This window comes from Eucyclogobius newberryi, unplaced genomic scaffold, assembly GCF_026437365.1.
Source record: "Eucyclogobius newberryi isolate DKJ021-1_F unplaced genomic scaffold, fEucNew1.0.hap1 SCAF_17, whole genome shotgun sequence".
Taxonomy (NCBI): Eukaryota; Metazoa; Chordata; class Actinopteri; order Gobiiformes; family Gobiidae; genus Eucyclogobius; species Eucyclogobius newberryi.
In genome coordinates this window covers 17,480,796-17,501,569 of record NW_027315801.1, presented here as the reverse complement: position 1 = coordinate 17,501,569, position 20,774 = coordinate 17,480,796, and the positions used below count along the sequence as shown (strand labels likewise).

Genomic DNA, 20,774 nt, shown 5'->3' with positions numbered 1-20,774 from the left:
GGACCCCAGAAGTCCAGCATAGATACAATATTACACAGTCACTAATTATTGAATGTCTTTTTTGTCTCCAACAGCTCTCAGCCTCAGGACGAGCGGCCTTCCTCCAGTCCTTGCGCTGGGGGGTGTGGAGCCCCTTTCACCCCTCGTCAGAGCCCACAGAGGGGGAGGTCAGACTGGATCTGCAGGGAGGGGCCAAGCCAAACCCCCACAGTGTCATGGTCTACAGAGCCCACTCGGACCAGGTAACCTAAAGTGGTTTTAAGCTGTTATAGCATTTTGAGAAGATGTAAACAATAACACAAGAACACAGACTCAGCTAATGACCTGAAAACCGCTCCAGTCGGTATAAACTGTGTATAAATGTCAAAACGGAAGGAGGAAGTATCTATTTAAATCCAACATCACGTCATTAAGCTATAGTGTTATTTTAGTCCCCTCTCTCCTTCTCCCTGTCCTCTGTTTCACCACAGAATTTTACAACTGTTACTGTAGTACCAGTGCAGGAGAATTACATCGTCACCTTATATAACTCTCTACATTAAATCTGAGAGCTCTACAATTTCCCCTCAATACCAATAATAAGGAAAAGTCTGGGAACGCCAATACCTTTATTAAAGTACCATTAAAAAGTACACTGTCCACTTTTTGCTTTGATTAGCTTCATCAATGTCAAAAAATTAATTTCCATCCAGTGATGCATTGTTTTTTTTTACCCAAGCTCTTGTCTTGAGGATGTCCTGGAGAAGTCTTTGCTCAGTAGTCCCAAACTCTCTCTCTCTGGGGTTCAGATCTGTAGTAGATTAGTTTCTGTTTCTCTGCAGACGTTTTCTTTGTTTGATGCCAGTGATTTGACCCTTCTCAAACACACTGACATCTTTTCCATGACCACAGGATTTGTCTTTCCACATGGTTGTTTCAGAAAGGAGACTGATGCTCTCTGCATCAGTCGGGGTTAAATACCGTGTTGCAGCTGAAAGTTCATCACCCGCAGCAGATCTCATGTTGGAGGAGACGACCTACTGTGTTTGCTTAGTTGAATCCTGGTGGTGACTTTTTTTTGGTCAGGCAGTGGTTATGCACGGTAACCCCCAAAAGTGAAGCCACTGCCCCAAGGCTGCTGGGTCCAGATTCAAGGAATAAAATAACCCACTGTTTTTGGATACATAAACGATGAATATATCAGCTGGAGATCTCACATAAATTACACAAAATGAGAAATATTCAAATCCATTGCTTGAAATGTGAGGGTCAAACTTACATACAGCCAATGCCAGTATTTATTTGACAGGAAAGAGAAAGTCCTTGAGAAAGTCATTAGAGATCCATCAAACCCATTATTTGTCAAACGTATTGAAAATGTATGATATTGCTGACTCAAAGTGATATAATAGGAGTTAATTTATGGAATAACCTTGATAAAGAACTCAAAGAATTGAGAACAATAATGGTATTTAAGAAATTCATAAAAACAACCACAATGAGTATGAAAAAGAACAGTGTAATATTGAACCTGTTAGGTGAAAAGAGGCAGAAGGGCGCGCCGTGTGGACAACCCGTGGTTTTGTGAGTTTGAATCCAGGTTCAGAATCAGTTTGATGCAGTGTCCTTCCCTGATCTCATCCCCGTTTCACACCGGGTGCTGTGAAGACTACGGGCCAAGAAAAAGTCCTTTTAAATGTTTGCAGAAAACATAAGATTGCTATTCTTTTTACTCCTTTATCATATTTTTTGTATGTTTACTGTGTGACACTGATTATGTCTTTTATATTGTATGACTGCCTTCAGCTCCTCTGAAATCGATATTCTGTTTTTCATTCAGAATATCATTTTGACCATACGATCAAGCTTGATTGACTCTTATTTGTGAATTCCTGTAGGAGAAGGACAGCATCAGCTTCCACCTCTCCTCTGGTCTGGACAGAAGAGAAGCTCAAAGCTCAAAGTCTGTGAGAGCTCAAGAGAAGACGCCCCACTCCAAGAGGAAGAACTCATCTCCAGCTCACGGTAACATATGACCCTTCCACGTAACACGGACCTCTACGCGCAACACGGACCTCCGCACACAACACGGACATCCGCACATAACACGGACCTCCGCACGCAACACGGACCTCCGCACGCAACAAGAAACTCTGCACACAACATGGACCTCCGCACGCAACAAGGACCTCCGCACATAACATGGACCTCCGCACGCAACAAGGACCTCCTCACGCAACACAGACCTCCGCACATAACATGGACCTCCGCACGCAACACGGACCTCCCCACGCAACACAGACCTCCGCACGCAACACAGACCTCCGCACGCAACACGGACCTCCGCCGCAACACAAAAATAACATGGCAGTTTCGGCCGCGCGCCGCGGCTCTGCAGACACTCCCGCAAAAAATATCTATTTTGTATAATTTTGCATTTCAACAACTACAGTATATATACAGGTCTGAAGTGCAAGGGCAATGGTGATATCAAAATGATAACTAAAACACTCCTTTTTATACAGAATTACATTTTCTGTATATTAGAAATGTCTATAACATTACAATATAGTTTTAGGGTGCGCTCACACTAGCCACAGAAAGCATTTGTCCAGTGTGAGTGCAAGCGGTCTGTGCCCAGGTGCAGTTAACACAGCTTATGTGTCATGTGTGCTGATGTTTCTCATAACTAAGGAAAACATGAATAAACTCTGCCCCAAATGTATCTCATCATGAACTTGGACTGTGGACAGTGACAGAAGTTTTAAAGCCTCTCGTCTCCTGTCGTTTGTGCTGCTTTATGCTGTAGGAGCGTGTATCACAGACAGGACTCAAGTCTGACTCATTATATTGGAGGTATTTCATTTTGTTGGTCTTAATTCCTTTGCTACAACAAGACCGTTAACACTTGAGTGCGACCTTATTATACATCCAAGAGTGCGACATGTAAACAAACGGCACAACATAATGAATTCACTAAGCTGTGTTTCCTTTTTCTGAGTGTGGGCCACAGAACCGCAATACCAGTCTGAGCGCGACACGGCCCAAAAAGCCTAGTGTGAGTGTGGCCTAAATGTATCCAAACCATTCTAAAACCATGTCAATCCAATTTTGTCATTTGTGATTTGTTCAGTACCGACACTTGATCAAAGGAGTATCTAGTACTGATACTCATTTTAACTTGCTTACTACAGGATTCTTTCTGATAAGAACATGCACAAAAACACTAAATACAAACAACTTTTACATCATGTAAAATGTAATTACAAATACAGCAACATTACAATTGTTCAATAATGTTTATTAAATGTTAAATAAGATAAGATAAGATATTCCTTTATTGTCCCACATGGGGAAATTTCATTGGTGCAACGCAGGTAGATACAAAGGTAGATACAGAAGAACAGATCACTTTTAGGAAGTCTGAAAAACACTTTCAGTAGAAGATCTCCTATAAACAAATAAAAACTCCCATAGACAAATAAATAAATAAATAAATACCATTGCATGTGATCCCGACAGTAATTGCACATGAATATGTGTCACGACAGCACATAGATTGCACATGAATTTCACAGTAATTGCACATACGACAGAATTGCACATCAGTATTAGGTTAGGTCAGTATTGCGCCGGGATAACGTGACGATCTCCGGGTAAGACGACTGTTCTCCGCAGTTTCATGAGTTCCTCCTTTGTGTAAACACGGTACGGGGGCGGGGCCGGAGCCGGGGGGCGGGGCCGGAGCCAAGACACATCGCCACGACACGACGAAAACACTCAATCCAGCCGAATAAAGTCAAAACAAGTTAATTTAAAGCGATTCCAGTGCGTGTCCCGATCGTTCGTGAAGTTCCTCTTTCATATAAACGTGTATATAAACGTGTACCGACGACACGCCGTACTTTAGCGCGGCCGGAGGGCGCGGGGGGCTGGTGGGCTCGCTCGGAGCTAGCTCACGTCACAACAACACAACGAACGCAACGAAAAACGCTCAAATCCAGCCGAAAAAAGTCAAAAACAGTTGAATTAAAAAACTATTCCAGCGCGTGTCCCTATCGTACAGTAAAGTAGAAAAAACATACTAACTATATTTACAAAATATAGGAGATAAAGCACAACAAGTGTGAGAAAGAAGAATAAATAAATAAATACAAACCTCATCAATTATTCCTTCGGATTTGTGTAGTTTCAACATGTTTTTTGGTTGTTTAGTCATTAGACCTGGATTAATGTATTCAAGACATGCTTGGCTCATTTCAATAATGTAGTTTTTCCTCATCGAGAAGGAGGGTTTAAGGACAAGGGTTACTGGGGCATTTATCCATTTACTAATTTCCTGTGAACATTGTTCATCTGCTTTCTATTTCACTGTAGCCCTTGCTGATTTGGGGTGTTACAAAAAAGTGATTTTTTTGTCAGAAGCCAAACACATTTGAGTTGACTACTTGGCCCTTGTAAATGGGGTCTTCTCACCATAAATCATAGCATTATATGGACCTTGGTTTCTTTGGAATGGTTTTGTGGACAATAATGATGTCTCTCTGTATGACTACCCATCCTGTGCTTCTCCTCACTCGTCTCCTCAGCGCACCGCACAGCGCTGCTCTGCTCCGCTCTACACCTCTTCTGATCGCTGTGAAATTGGTTGGATTTCATTGTAAATATTTGCGCTTTTTCCATTTTTCTGAAGTCTGCGTACTGTTACTGTATCTCCCCAGGAGACACGCTGACTGCAAATCTCCTTAACAGCCCACATGGCACATGGATGGCACCTGGGTTTGTGCTCCATCCATCACCGCGTGTGAGCAACCATGAGGGAGGGGGCCGGGCGCATGGGCTGAGCGGGAAACACAGCTTCTACTGTATACATGGGTCTGAAGTCAAACACTCGTTGCTACTGCCATCTTGAGGACAAAAGCTACATGCTCACTGTGGGTATGCTGACAAAAAGTCTCAAAACAAAGGATTCCTCTTTTGTAACATCCCCAAAGACCCTTTTTGTCCAGAAATGTATTACTGTGGTCAGGAGGGACCGGTGAACTTACATAAATCACTCCAGACTGAGGATGAGCTTTTTCAGGAAGTTAGCGGCTAGCTATGCTAGTTTACATATGAAAAAACGTGACATAGAAGTCCTGTTTGTCCAAGCTTTTCATGTAATTATCTTTACAATCTGGTGAAAAATCTTTCATACCTTTTGTTATCCAGACTTTAAATCTCAAATCTGTGTTGTTAGGTGCAAAACCTTGGTCATAAGCCATCCAGTTTCAGATATGAAGCCTGCGTAAATTCAGCCTGGAAGACCTAACTCCACCCATCTACATCAAGGCCACCTGCTCCCCTGCTCAACCAACGCACCCAGTCCGGCCAGTCCGTCTGTGAGAGTTCAGATCTCTCCTTCACCACGGAACTCCTCCAGGTTTCTACTTTTTCCCATGGAGGTTTTTGTTATTTTTCCTGGCCGAGAAGGAGAGTCCTAAGGAAAGGGGATTCCCAGGACATCGCCCCTCACACCTGCTCCCCATCTTCAATCAACGTACCCAAGTCACTCCTCCCCGTGGCACGTCACACCTCTGCTCCCAATCAGCGTACAGCCGGTCCGATATTAACCCTCACTCAGTTGGCTCGGCCGCTTCAGACCGTACTGCGACACACCACCTCCCCTCCTCCTCCTCTGCATCCCTTTCATCCTAATCATCTACCCTCTCGCCATATCTACCACCATCAGTCTCCAGGCCCTGGGGGGAGACATCTAATACAAATAGATCATGGAGTGCCCATGATCGCAATGTCTTCCGCCGGGGTCTGAGCGTCAAATTACCCACGTAATAAAGCTTGCTAAACAGTCCTTTCTTTGTCGTCTGTCTCTCCAGGGTGAATTTAGGTTATGCGTTTTGATTAGTTCTTTAGTAAGCACAGAATTTACCCAGGGATTCCAAACCTCCTCCAAATAGCGCAATAGTATGTATGCAACTTTATGTTCCATTCCATTGATTGTAACAGTTGTATCATTTGTTTTTGATTGTCAAATATATTGTGCCAGTAGTTCCATATACAAAGCAAACAGGAGGGGGGCCAGGCACATCCCTGTCTCACCCCTCGTTCCAGAGTCAGATTCGTCAGATGACCATTGGGTCTAATTCTTGAAGTTGGACCATCGTAAAGAGCCCGGATATTTGTTTACAATTAAGTTGTCTATTTTCAATTTGTTTAACTCTTCTAAATCTAAATATGGCCAACTAACCAAAAGCGTTCTCTGCATCCAAACTAATGATCACGGCTTTGTTTTGTTGTTTTTGTTTATGATTCATTATGTGTAAGGATAGTTTAATGTTGTCTTGTGTCTGTCGGTTGTTAATGAATCCTGTCTGATCATTGTGGATTAAATTTGGGAGTATTTATTCCATCCTTTTGGACATTATTGAGGGGTATATACGATAGTCCACATTCAGAATAGAAATGGGTCTATATGAGGCACAATCCAATCGGTCCATCCCTTCTTTAGGTGTTAGAGATATGATGGTCTCTTTCCAGCTAGGAGGGTCCGATTAAAGAGTAAGTGTGTCTTTAAAAGCTTTATACCATGAACCCATCACTCCTGGAGATTTATTGTTCTTTAATCACCTTGTATTTCCAACACTTCTTTTTCAGCTCCTATTTTTTATTTTGCTCTTCTGGTATAACAGGCAAATTGAGGGTGTCCAGAAAGGAATTCACATCCTCCTCTTTATCTCCTGAAATTTTAGAGGAAAGTTTTTTTTACAAGTATTCACAAGTATTCAAATGCTGATTGAATTTGGTTTGGTTAAGATTGCATAACTTTGTCTCTCCCGTATTCAAAAAGCTTGTTGTTTTCTAAGTTTCCAAGAAAGTAATTTAGAAAGTTTTGATCTACTCTCATAATATCTTTGTTTAGTAAAAGTCATTAATTTCTCCTCTTATATTTTAAATTTCCTGTAGCATTTTAGGACTCCCCTTCTTGGTATGATTTACCTCAAGTAATTTAAAACATTTATGCAGATCATTTAGCTTTTTCTGCCTTTGTTTCTTTTTTCCGAGGCTATGGCTAATTTTTTTCCATCCCAAAAGATGAACAGGGAAGTTTCCCCAATTTAATTTTCCTCCAGATAAGTCATATGTTTGACATATTTTCCTTAAACAAAGGGTCGTTAAGCAGACTGGTATTGAACCGACAGTTTTTTTTTTTTGTCTTTCCTCCAAATCTACAGAAATGTAGAAAGGAGCGTGATCACTTAGGTCTATTGTAAGATAAGATAAGATAAGATATTCCTTTATTGTCCCACATGGGGAAATTTCATTGGTGCAACGCAGGTAGATACAGAGGTAGATACAGAAGAACAGATCACTTATAGGAAGTCTGAAAAACACTTTCAGTAGAAGATCTCCTATAAATAAATAAAAACTCCCATAGACAAATAAATAAATAAATAAATACCATTGCATGTGATCCCGACAGTAATTGCACATGAATATGTGTCACGACAGCACATAGATTGCACATGAATTTTGTATTGTATTTGAATATTGTGCCTATATCTGCCCCAGTGATTTTATATCTGTCTTTATTGAAGATAAAGAAATAGCCCGTTTTGGAATTCGTCTGTATGTGGACTAGAAAAATGGGTAAATAAATGTGCATTAGGGTCATCTCCCTCCAGATGTCAAGCCATCCTATATTCTTCATTAAGATACAGAACTTCTTATTTATTGTTCCTCCAGTGCCTTTTGAGTTTGACACTTCTAATGTAGGCTGAATGCAAAATTCTAATCGCTACCACATATTAAGGTTTCCTCAGAGTAGTTTACAATCAGGTCTATAATATTAGTGCAGAAGGTGTCATCAGTCCCTGGTGGAGCGTACGCATTGAATAGAGTAAAAACCTTTACATTAATAGTTCTTTTAACCAGCACATATCTGCCCTCTTTGTCTTTACATTCAAATAATATATTATATATATATATCTTAAGAAGACATAATGAACACTGTTAGAGTAACATTTCTGTAAGTATTTATGTTAATGTTTATTGTAAAGATGACCCGATTGTTCTTATGTGTAAAATATTTCAGTTTGTGTTGTTATTCATTCAATCATCTTCTACCAGTGGTTGACTGGAGCTTATCCCAGTGACTTAGGGCCTTAGGCGGGTTCACCCTGGACAGGGGCCAGCTTGTCATAGAGTTAACAGAGAAATAGACACACAAACATTCACTCTCACATTCACATTCACTAGGGGAAATTAAGAGTTGTCTTATTAACCTAACACATGTGTTTGGATGGTGGGAGGAAGCCACAGTAAGACGGGAAGGACATACAGACTGCTTGTCCAGCAGAGATCATGTGATATTGGTCTGGCCCGGGAATCAACAAAGTTAGTGATGTTATTTTAATATTTATTATTAGTGATAGCTTCAATACATCCATCAACGTTTATTTAAAGAGCACTTTATAAAACCACTTTTGTAAACTGAAACTTCTTTTTAAATGTCACTGGCTTAGTTCTGATCATTTCAACCCTCTCATCTCCTTCAGTATAGAAGCTTATTAATCAGCTCACACACAAAGCTAAGGCTATGCAGTATCTCATGGTTGAGGTGGTTGTTCTTTGTGTGTTGGCAGGACGGAGGCTGGTGTCTGATGCATCTCTTCTGGACTCTCCTCCAGGCCCAGGGGTAAGTGGCTCTCTCTCTGGACCATTCACATGACCAGACCAGAGCTAACTCCAAATCTACAGATCAATACATGGAGTCTGCATTCTGTGTGTGGCATTCTGTGGGCTAAAGCAGGTGTGTGGGCATTAGCATAGAAATGAGTAAACGGGGAGAAGAGAGAACGTGTAAATAAACTTGGCAACAATAGGCCTGCCCACAGCGAGTGAAGCGGTAATGTTCAATACGCTTTTGTAGTGGCGAGAATAGGGCTGTGCCGTATACTGTAATGTTCATCCTGATTACAATGATTTCTTCTATTGATTACAACATCCCAAAAAATACTATAAATGCAAAAAAACAAAATGGGTTTTGAATGACATGGGCAGTCACTCTCAAACCTGGAGCAAAACTATTCAACTCTAATGGCTTTAAAACCTGAATCACAAAACATTCATTTATAACAAGTCTGCCACAATTTCACTTTTTGCACTAGATATATCATTGTTTCTAAAGACATGATTCAATTATGACCCAATTAATTGTAATTGTTGTAAAGTCTATACATATTCATTTTACATTAACTGTATTGTATAAATAAGCTGCTTTTCTTTTACAAAGACCAGAACCAAAGTTGTTTCCTCCCAATTACTGTTCGAATCAACCTTTATATATTGCCTCCGGGCTGAGTACCAGTACAGTACAGAACAAAATCCAAAACTGGGACAAGAACAATGTCTGGTGAGGTTAGACAGTGATTTAAAACTACAGTGTTTTCAAATTCTTCTAATAAATGTAATTTATGTGTTAAATGAAGTGTATGAACATTGAAGTGTTGCTTTATCATTGTATATATATTGATTAAATGATTAAAAGTAGTCTTGCCAGGTACTGTAGGGGTAGTAGTGGAAAGGTACCCAGCTGATATTGTACATGCATCTATGCTTAAACAGCACATGCACCCTCTACTGGTGAAATTGGAAGTTTAAACAAGGCTATAAGCAATATCTGTCTCAAGGTTGAACAGTGCATTCGGAGCTCTGAATATGCCGGATATCGCAGACAGTCATGAAACAAAAACAGCTCCAGGTGTGTTATTGAGGAAAACAACAGGATCAAAAGCTCTAAGTTCATTTAGCTGAATATGTTTCTTTTAAAGTGTTCTGAAAGATGCATTCACACACTTTGAATCTGCTCCAGCACGCTCCTGCACCAGATAGTTTTCTACTGGGTAAATTGAGATGATTTTTCAAAAACACTACATGATTTTTGTTTGTCTTTTACTGAGATTACAAAAGACCCGGGACTAGTTGAATTGTAGGGAAAATGTAACTTGATTTTATACATACTAATCCAACTTACATTCTCATTCATGTTAGTTGTTTGACCGTAGGCCGAGGCGACGTCTGGGCTTAGCCAAAGTTCCCAAAGTTCGCAAACACACAAACATCCCTCAAATAAGGAGACAAAACCACATTTGTAAAGGGTTTTGTGTCCTTGTTTGTGGGATGTATGAATACATAATTTGCTGTATTCAGATTTTTCATGTACTATTTTAGCAGGTCAGTGTCCATCCCCTGGCATTATGTGCCTAAAAAACACTCCAGGCTGCATTTTTTTCTCAGGTTGTCTGAACTAAGGTTTTGCGTTTTTGTCTTTTGTAAGAACGAGTTTGATTTTGTGACGTGCACTTTGTTGGTCAGCTGCATTGGCTCTTTCTAATTTTATTAAGTGTCTGCGTGATGTCACGCAGGCACTATATGTTCTTGTATTTCACGTATTTTTTATTATTATATTTTCCATGATTTTCCAGTTAGCCAGTTTCAACTCCTTAACGCTTCAACCGATTTCAACATTATATATTATTATTATACCTCATTATGATCGCTTTCACAGTAGTACGTGTGCTATTACTTTTGACATTTGAATAACTTGTACTTTTTACAGAATTTGCAAAAGTATTAGTACTCCATTTAGCCAGTTTCGACTCCTTAACGCTTAAACCGATTTCAACATGTTATACCTCATTACGATCGCTTTCGCAGTAGTACGTGTGCTATTACTTTTGACATTTGAACAACTTGTACTTTTTGCAGAATTGTCAAATTTTCAAAAGTATCAGTTTTCCCCATTTAAATGAATTTGGGCATTGAGTGTCTGCGGAATTCTTTAGACTTTATTCTTTAGGCTTTATTCTTTAGAATTTTGTGACGGAGCCAGTCGAGCGAGAGAGAGAGAGAGAGAGAGAGAGAGAGGGGGGGAGGGAGAGGGAGAGAGGGAGAGAGAGAGAGGGAGAGAGGGAGTGAGAGGGAGAGAGGGAGGGAGGGAGAGAGAGAGGGAGGGAGAGAGAGAGGGAGAGAGAGGGAGAGGGAGGGAGTGAGAGGGAGGGAGGGAGGGAGAGAGAGGGAGAGGGAGGGAGTGAGAGGGAGGGAGTGAGAGGGAGGGAGGGAGAGAGGTAGACTTTATTCTTTAGGCTTTATTCAGGGAGGGAGGGAGGGAGAGAGGGGAGGGAGAGAGAGAGAGTGGGAGAGGTAGACTTTATTCTTTAGGCTTTATAGTAGTTTGGGATCTCTGTCAACAACAGGTACGATTATCTTGTGTTTTATATACATCGATGCAATATATATATACTCACTTGTATAATTGTATACTGAACGCGATTATGTAAAATAATCACGTTTATTCGTGATTATAAATAAAGAGACTTTATTCTTCGCCTGTCCAGAGGCAGGAAAATAAAGAGGAGGAACTACAAAAATGGAGTGAGACTACAAGAATAAAGCCTAAAGAATAAAGTCTAAAGAATAATAATTCTAAGCGGCACTTCTCCAGAGGACGTACATCACTTTTGCTTTTACAATTTTTCGAAACAGACACAAACATGTTTTCACCAAATGTGTTTTATTTTCTGCTTTTTGACATGCAAACAACACTCGCAGCTCCTGGACTTAACATACTGTTCAGCATATCTTTCCCTCTTGTATCACATTCTTTGGAGAAGTATCTGGGACAGTAAGTGAAACAGAATAATGACAGATTACACCATTTTACCACATTTATACACATTTATATTGTAAACATTACATAACACATTACATACCTTGCGCATTTATTCCCAAGTCCCTTTGAACTTTAATAAGTTCTTCCTGCAAATAATGGAAAATATAATAATATCAATAAAAAATTTGTGATATCACTCAATACAAGAACATATAGTGTCTGCGTGACGTCATCACACGCTGACACTATATGTTCTTGTATTGTGGAGACGGAGGGAGAGGGAGAGAGGGAGAGGGGGAGAGAGGTAGACTTTATTCTTTAGGGTTTATTCTTTAGAATTTTGGGACGGAGCCAGTCGAGCGAGACAGAGAGAGAGAGAGAGAGAGAGAGAGAGGGAGAGGGAGAGAGGGGGAGGGACTGAGAGAGAGGGGGAGAGGGAGAGAGGGAGGGAGAGGGATATGGGGGGAGAGGGATAGACGCAGACACTCCAGCAATGGCTTCAGCCATTGCAGATTTTCTAATTCAGCTCTTCATTGGCTCTTTTGCATCTTCCTCAGTGAATATGAGACAGATTGTGATCAAATAAACAGCCTTTAGTAGCTTGGCACCAGTAGAGCAAGGACAAAATAATCTTGCAAAGAGCAAGCAAAGAGCAACCAAAAGGGCGGTACATGTGGGCTTTCTTCCCAATTTCAATTGTGTTAGGTGTATGAAAATCCTTCTGTTCACCACCCAAACTGAAACTGGACTGAACATATTTGATGTGATGTTGGCTGAAAGTTTCTAATGACTTGACAGTATCTGGCTGTGAGCGCCCTCCTCTCACTCCTCTGCACTTAAAATAAACATTGTGGTCTTTTATAGAGCTGTCCCCCGAGGTAAAGGCTTTGCAGGAATGTAAAGGCGGATTCATTAGCATCTTGGCTGCTGGTTTTGTTCATTTGATGATTGTCCAGAGCGTGGCTAAATCCCTGAGTGAAGCCCTGCCACTGCGCTGGCACCGGCGCTGGCACCGGCGCTGGCACCGGCGCTGGCACCGGCGCTGGCACCGGCCCTGGCACTGGCACTGGCCCTGGCACTGGCCCTGGCAACCCTGGCATCCTCCTGTTAACACCACACGAACATTTGTGTGTCAGCCGCAGCCAAACTCACACACTGCTCAGGCCTGTCACTCTGCGCAGGAACTGGGATTGAAATACACCTTTGAGTTTGTAATACCGGTTGGCTGTCTGAGAATGAGCACCGGAAATCTGAGGTGAGGAGTAGTCATATTAGAAATATTTCCAAAGTAAGTAAAAATCTTTGCATAAATAACTCTAGAAAAAGGTATTTGATGAATGAACGCACTGCTCGAGTACTAAAGATCAGTTTAGTTTTGATCTGATGTCAATCAAACCAACAAGCAGGTATATATATATTGTAAAAATGCCATTCTGCCTTATTTCTGTTGTTCTTAACCTTTAAATATGCTCTTGAGTACATTTCTTTGGCATCTCACATCAAAAATGTATCTACTGAAGAACAGTTTGTAAAGTTATTTACAGAGCACAATTTGTACACAAAGTAATTAAAAGTGCTATACACAGAACAGAAAAATATGCATTTAAATCACAATATAAACAAATGAAAACATAACTGATATTTATAAAATATATTCTAAAAGAGAAGTTTGCAGATAAAGTGCTTTCAGTCATAAACACAGCTAAATAGAACTGTCTTGTCTGAGTTCAGCTTGAGAAAGTTAGATCGTTTCTAAACATTGTGTGCTTATTTTGAACACTTGAATAATAAAGAAATATAGCTATAAACTAATTCATTTTTATTCTAAAACAAGAATTGCATTTATTTTAAAATGTGTAGAACCAGTTAGAACACAATACCCTTCTTCACACACGAAAAGTTATGGCAAATGTAGTTCTATATCTAGATACAGGTCAGCTCTAGGCTCTAGTGTGATTATTCTGTTTTAGAGAAAAAATGAGCCCTCACACTTTTCCATCCTGTGAATTTCCTCTTTTATTTAGAGTCTTTCTCAGACTATAGTGTCTCTCTGAACCTCTCCATTCCATGTGTCATCATCGTGTTGCTCTGCCTCCTCCTGTAACAGCAGCAGAGACAGTCTCTCCTCCTCAGGCTGTGTCTGATCACACACTCTGTCTCTTCTCCTTCTTCAAACCACTCACACTAAACTTATCTGGAGTAAACATGTCAAAACTGATAATTTGGGAGGAAAACTGGTAAAAAACAAAAAAAACATAGCGTTTACGGGTGAATTTGTATTTTTGTCTAAAACCTTTCTGAGCATTTAAACGTCTGTAACGTTGTCATTACTGGGTCTTTTGTCTCAGAATAAAGACTGGATTAAAGTTTACAATCAATCTGTTCTGTTAGAATACAAGACTGCTTGTTTTCTTCCTTTTTCTGAAGGGACAGCAGAGGTAACTCTTTCATTACAGGAGCATAACCAGCGTGGACACTTTGGCATCGCAGTGGCATCACTGTAGTCTATGTTCTTCTGCTGCTAGAGTTTTATATTTAACTCTGAACCACTTTTCAACTGAACCAAGGCTTCTCCTTTGGTACATCGGACTGTCCCTTTCCCTTAACCACGGACTCAACTGCTCCTCCTGGGACAACTACGAGGTGAGTGTCCTAAAAGATAAACTATTTCTACTAACTACTAAAAACGCTACTGTACATACAGTGAAGACTTGTTTGATCCATATCAGCCATAGCTAAATGGGTCAAAGATATAAATCACAAATAAATGAGGATTTCCCAAGAATAGATTTCACAGCAGTAAATGATAAGACTGATGACTTGACGTTTTTCCGACCATAGATGCCTTGAGTCATGTCACCAGCAAATACGAGCTGATGACATGACGCATCATCTTTTCAGCGAGCCCACAAGAATCCAACAGATAATACATTTATTATTGTGTAATAAATGTGTCCTTTCAAATATTATGTATTATAATTGTAAATATGTTGTGTTCCTTAAGGCTACTGGGGCAGTTCATTGTAGACTAGTTATATCTGGACTTCTCAGAGCCTGAACAGCTGTAACAGGTACTACTGTAAGTTTATCTGTGTAAAGGACTATTGTAGACACTAAAAAGACTTGTCATTTTATTATCTGTTCATAAGCCCATGAATAATGCTATTTTTTTACTCACAAAGTTCATCTGGAACACCATGGTTTCTGCACTGTAGTTGAATGTTCTTGTTTAAATAAGGTTTGTTCCTGTTCCCTGTAAAATGAAGCAGGGGTTATCAGCTCATCTGACATTTTGGAGGAAGTTGGTCTTTTTAACAAGTTCAAAGACTGTGCACATCATGACCCCATATTTATATCCATGCATATTTCCCTTCAATAAAATAAAGATGATAATTATTAGTTTTTGTATTTGCTATGGGCAAAGGTTTACTTCACAGTATAGTCTCATGGTGATGGAGCAGGATACACTTTCTGTGTTCTAGTTTGCAGCAAATCTTTATTATCATTGCATTTATATCAAAATCATTCTTCTTTGTCATAGAAAAAGTTTGATTTCAGAATGGTACAATTAAGTACTAAATCCATTTGCACATCCCGGCTCAAAGAGAGGTCAGTATTGTGCATACTGTGATGATGGTTCTTTAGTAAGAATTAATTCTTCAGAACATTCAGACTGTTGCTTTTGTTCAATAATTTAGCAAATATGAGCTAACACATGTATGGAGGACACAGGACCTCAAACCATTGTATTTTACATCTGTTGTATCTCCCACTCAATAAAACACTGAATCCTGTTTGTGTGCTTGAAATATGTTTTGCATTGTACAGTCATTGTAATTGTCAAATCAATAAAAATGTCCTTGTTTGAAGTTTGGGTCTCGTAGTGACTTGGTACACAACACAAACATTATCCTTTTGGGTCAGTGAGCTGCTTGTCAAAAGATAAATGGGCCCAGCTAGAGCACAACACTAACATCTAAAAATAAGCAGTCATTTCTCCCAGCAAAGCGGAGGCCTGGAGCCCAAGCGCGTTCAGGCTCCGCTCAGGGCCTCCAGCTGCTGCTCTGTGTCATCCAAATGCAAATATCTGCAGCATTTCTAAGCGGAGCTGCTGTCCGGCAGGCACAGCCCACTTTGTGGCATGTGCCACATTTTGAAGGCTACGAGAGGGTCGTTTAGCTCCATTTGAACTAACGCTGCTTGTGGTGCATTTGCTGATATGCAGTCTGAATAAGGCATAAATTAGCACATGTGTTTTAAAAATAAACAGTGGTGGGTGTATAGTTTGACTTTGACCACTGAGCGAATGTCTCTACCCTCGCTACACCCATTTTTCTCCTGTCCAATAAAGCCTTTGGGCCAAAAACTAAATCAATACAAATAAAGCCTTGGACATATTTGTCTTGTATGTGAAGTTGATGTGTCCCATCCTTATTCTCTGTAACTCTGTAAAGAGTTCTGTGCTTGTCCTGTGCTCGTCCTGTGCTTGTCCTGTGCTCGTCCTGTGCTCGTCCTGTGTTCTGTGCTCGTCCTGTGCTTGTCCTGTGCTCGTCCTGTGCTTGTCCTGTGCTTGTCCTGTGCTCGTCCTGTCATTGTTCTGTGCTCGTTCTGTGCTCGTTCGGTGCTCGTTCTGTGCTGGTCCTGAGCTCGTTCTGTGATCGTTCGGTGCTCGTTCGGGGCTCGTTTGTTGGTCTATCATGCGTTGGCATGTGGTGGGGTTGTGCCTGTGTGGTGATGACACACGTGCCCTTTAGCCAGTCTCACGACAAAGGCCCGGCCATTTGGCAGATGATTCTGGTACAAACCTGTCCATTTCTGCGCCAGACAAACCACAGTTCTGCCTCCAATCATTTATAGTGGGATTAAACATATTTGTTGTTGTAATTACTGGTAATTGCAGTGTTTGCAGACATGAATACGCTTGGAATAAACAAGTCGGTGTAAACTCTCATTGATACAAACCAAAAGGATGTTTTATCTATCTAAAAATAGCTGGTATCACTTTATAATTAAGGATGCAACCATATCTCATATCTCAGTCTCATATTTATTGCAATATTTTGTAGAGGCTAAGAGACTTGTTGATATGCTATTTTTCATTTTAAATGCCTGCAATCTATTTCCGTTTTTCTGCACTGAAATGGAGCAAAGAATCATGGTCTAGATAGTTCTCTTTTTTTTAGCTGCTACAACAAAGCAATGCATTTAAGCAAAGAAGCTTGTCGATATACATTATCATTGAGTGACTCTGGATGATACAGTGTCACAGTATTTTAGTTATTGTTACAGCTCTATAATTACCTTAATTGGCCTTAATAAAGCATGAACAAAGACAATCCGACAATCCTACAATCCATAATGAACAAGTAGTTTTAGAGGAGATTGTGGTGAGAGGAGTCAATCAGTCACATATTCACAGAGAAACGAGCCAAGCCACGAAGTAAATTTAGACGCTGCAAAATGCAATGACACAGGTGGATATAACCCGTCCAAACCTGCCCTGCAATGACATGAGAAGGAGCGAGCATGCGTGGAGCTGTGGCTCATCTCATCACTAAAGACTCAGCATTTGAGGTTTTGAGAATAAGAAGGTGTTTTATCTGTAAGTTTGACAACCAATGATTAAGCCAATCAGAGCCTATTTGACGGACAGCCCTGCAGTACAAACGTCTTACTTCTTCTGAAGTGTGAATTGGCTTTAAGAGCTGAGTGCCTGACAACACTGCACTGTTTACATGAGTGGGAGACAACAACAAAAACATGTACAATTTGACTGTATTCATTATTTTGCACTTATGTCAGTACTCTCTCAATTCACAAAAATAATTGGAAAAATATTTGCTCATAGATACATTTATATAACAATAAGAGCTGTTGAGTGATCACCAATTTGGATTTAGAAAAGTCGTTTCACCCCAATAGGTGTTATGGAGCTTATAGAAAATAGATCCACATCAATTGATTCAAATTTATTCTTTATTGATCTCATGAAGGCTTTTGGTACTCTAGAAATAGAATATATTAGTACATAATATAGAATATACTATATATAGATATAGAATATACTATTACATAAATTGGAAAAATATGGATTTCGAGGACCTGTGCATTCATGGCTGCACACCTACCAACAAAACAGAAACCAAGCCCAGATAAATAATGTATAATAAATGAATAATAATAAAAATAATGAAGTCTGAAATGCTAAAACTAACCTGGGGAATTCCACAAGGATCAATGCTTTGGCCAAAACATTTTATTCTTTACATCAATGATTTATGTTATGCATTCAAATTCTTTTTGCAGGCAATATCACCCTTTATTGTTCAGGTGAAGACCAAAATCAGCTTTTACGAATGGTGAAAAGGGAGTTGCATAGAATTAAAATATGTTTTGACATCAATAAATTGTCGTAAAATATATACACTAACACTAACACTAGAAATAATTCTTTGTAGTAATTATACACTAATTTGAATAAATAAGAACAATCACATTTTCAAGTTATAATCAACCAATGCACTCTTTATAATAACCTTCAAACATTGAAATTCTGATTTAGTTGAGCTTTACATGCTGAAAATCATGTTTAAGATGAAGAAAAAATCTTTCAAAATTATTACGTTCAAACGTTCATGTACAAAATCCAAAGAGTCCGATACAAACTCAGAGGAAGATGTTATAAAAACAAAATTTTGTACAAATGTTGTACATAAGTTAAAGGGAACAGTCTCTGGAACAATAAAACAAATACAAAGTTTAAAGATGTAACTGTAAGTCTTTGCTTGTGACAGTAATGTACTTTGCATCTGTTATTCTACATATTCCTTTTGCTTTTTGTGAATTACAAATGGTTTCTTACTTGTATTATTACAGTCAAGTATAAAGGGTTGTCCACATAAGCTTCAGCCGACACCTTTTCAGTCCTTCGGCACGTGTTAATGTCTTTGGCATAAAGTCTCAATATATGTGACTGAAATAAACTAATAAAATAAAACACTGGGAATGAATGGATGGTTTAATAAGTCCTGGTTGTGCAGTGCAGTCCCTTGGCCTCAGTGGAGTTGGTGGAGTAACAGTAATATTGTTGACTGATACTGCGTCTCTCCACAGCTCTCTCTCTCTCAGCTGGCAGCGTCGGCGCGGTACCCGAGCATCACTCACTTCAGCTCTGCGTCACCATGGCAACCCTCTTCTCTGCTGCATCCATCTCCGCTGGCGACGGCCCACCAGCTGCCACACGTCGTAAGAGTTCGCCCCCGCACGCACACTTACTGCGAGCACTTCAGTATAGGGGCCCCGGCACTCAGCACAGGGGCCCCGGCACTCAGCACCGGGGCCCATCACACACACACATCCTGACCTCTGCATAATATAAGTTTCAGTTAAAAGTATTTGATTGAAAAAACGCGCGGTCAAATGATACTCAGGACATTGTCTGAAAAAGTAGAACAATGTTTAAATCGTAGATGCAAAATGTTGAAATATACAAGGTTTGTCTTTTGTAAGCTACAGCAATGTCTTCTGGTCCAGTCGTCCCCCTTCTCGAGATTATCCACATGTCATCTTATGATATTATCATATGCGTAAATGAAGATATAACAACATTAAAAACAGTATTCCATTTTTTCCCTCCTGAGTGAATGAGGGATTACACTAGTATTAACTTAAACTGTCATTATAAGTGTAACTTTCTGGACAAGTGGGCTATGGACATTTTTGGCCGAAACCGTTATGTTCAAAGTTTCGACCAATAACAATATTAGTTAATATTGCTGTAAACTGATTCATTTATATTCTTAAATAATGATCGAATCTATTTTTAATTGTAAAGACCCAGTAGAACCTCTTTGGGGAAAAAAGAAAATATTTGATTGAGCTATAATTTATTTAGCTCTATGTCTAGATACAGGTCAGCTCTAGGCTCTAGTGTGATTATTCTGTTTTAGAGTAAAATGAGCCCTCACACTTTTCCATCCTGTGAATTTCCTCTTTTATTTAGATTCTTTCTCAGACTAAAGTGTCTCTCTGAACCTCTCCAGACCGTGTGTCATCATCGTGTTGCTCCGCCTCCTCCTGTAACAGCAGCAGAGACAGTCTCTCCTCCTCAGGCTGTGTCTGATCACACACTCTGTCTCTTCTCCTTCTTCAAACACTTACAGTAAACTTATCTGGAGTAAACATGTCGAAACTGATCGTTTGGGTGGAAAACTAGTCATATAATGTCTGAAAAAACAAAGCATTTATCGAGGGGTTGCGGGTGAATTTGTCAAGCATTTATTTAAAGATTAATTTGTGTAAAACCTTTCTAGAGATTTTAAAAGTCTGTAACGTTGTCATTTCTTGGTCTTTTGCCTCAGGATAGAGACTGGATTAAAGTTTACAGCCTGTTCTCTTACAGCAGCAGAAAGAGCTGCTGTTTTCTTTCTTGTTTTCTTCCTCTTTCTGACACAGTTAACTCTTTCATAACCCGGAGCATAACATCGCAGACTGATATCGGTGCTTTTGGCTGATACCAGTATTACTCGAATTACGTCAATCCCTAGTCTGGATTTACAGGCGAACTAAGTACGATTTTCACTTTATTGAACGACCTATAAGTCCCTGTGATGGTTAAATATGTATGTTGATGTGTCCGTCATTGCCCGCTGCTGTATGTGATTGTAGTGTCTTATGACGATAAAGAAAGAAAAAGAACATCCCTTTTCTCCAGGGAGCTACAGGGGGGCATCCATCATCAAACTTACTTAGTTCTGCTTTCTGCTTTAACATCCATTTATTTTTTTTATTTTTTTTCATCCATTTTCTACCGCTTGTTCCCTTTCGGGGTCGCGGGTGACTGGAGCCTATCCCAGTGACTTCGGGCCTTAGGCGGGGTACACCCTGGACAGTGGCCAACTTGTCACAGGGCCAACACAGAGACACAGACATTACAGACAGTTCACGCTCACATTCATTCACTAGGGCCAATTTAGAGTCACCAATTTTGCCTAACACATGCATGTCTTTGGACGGTGGGAGGAAGCCGGAGAACGCGGAGAGAACCCACGGTAACACGGGGAGAACATGCAGACTCCACCCAGAGAGATCATGTGATGTTGGTCTGGTCCGGGAATCGAACCCA

At 40.1% G+C, this 20,774-nt stretch overlaps 1 long non-coding RNA gene across 1 annotated transcript; it reads left to right on the top strand.

The window, feature by feature from the left end:
• Positions 1–1,876: 1,876 nt before the first annotated feature.
• LOC140363005 (uncharacterized) lies at positions 1,877–18,930 on the top strand. Its single transcript, XR_011927127.1, has 3 exons — positions 1,877–2,004; positions 8,622–8,674; positions 18,764–18,930. It is a non-coding gene; the product is annotated as an uncharacterized lncRNA (long non-coding RNA).
• Positions 18,931–20,774: the final 1,844 nt, after the last annotated feature.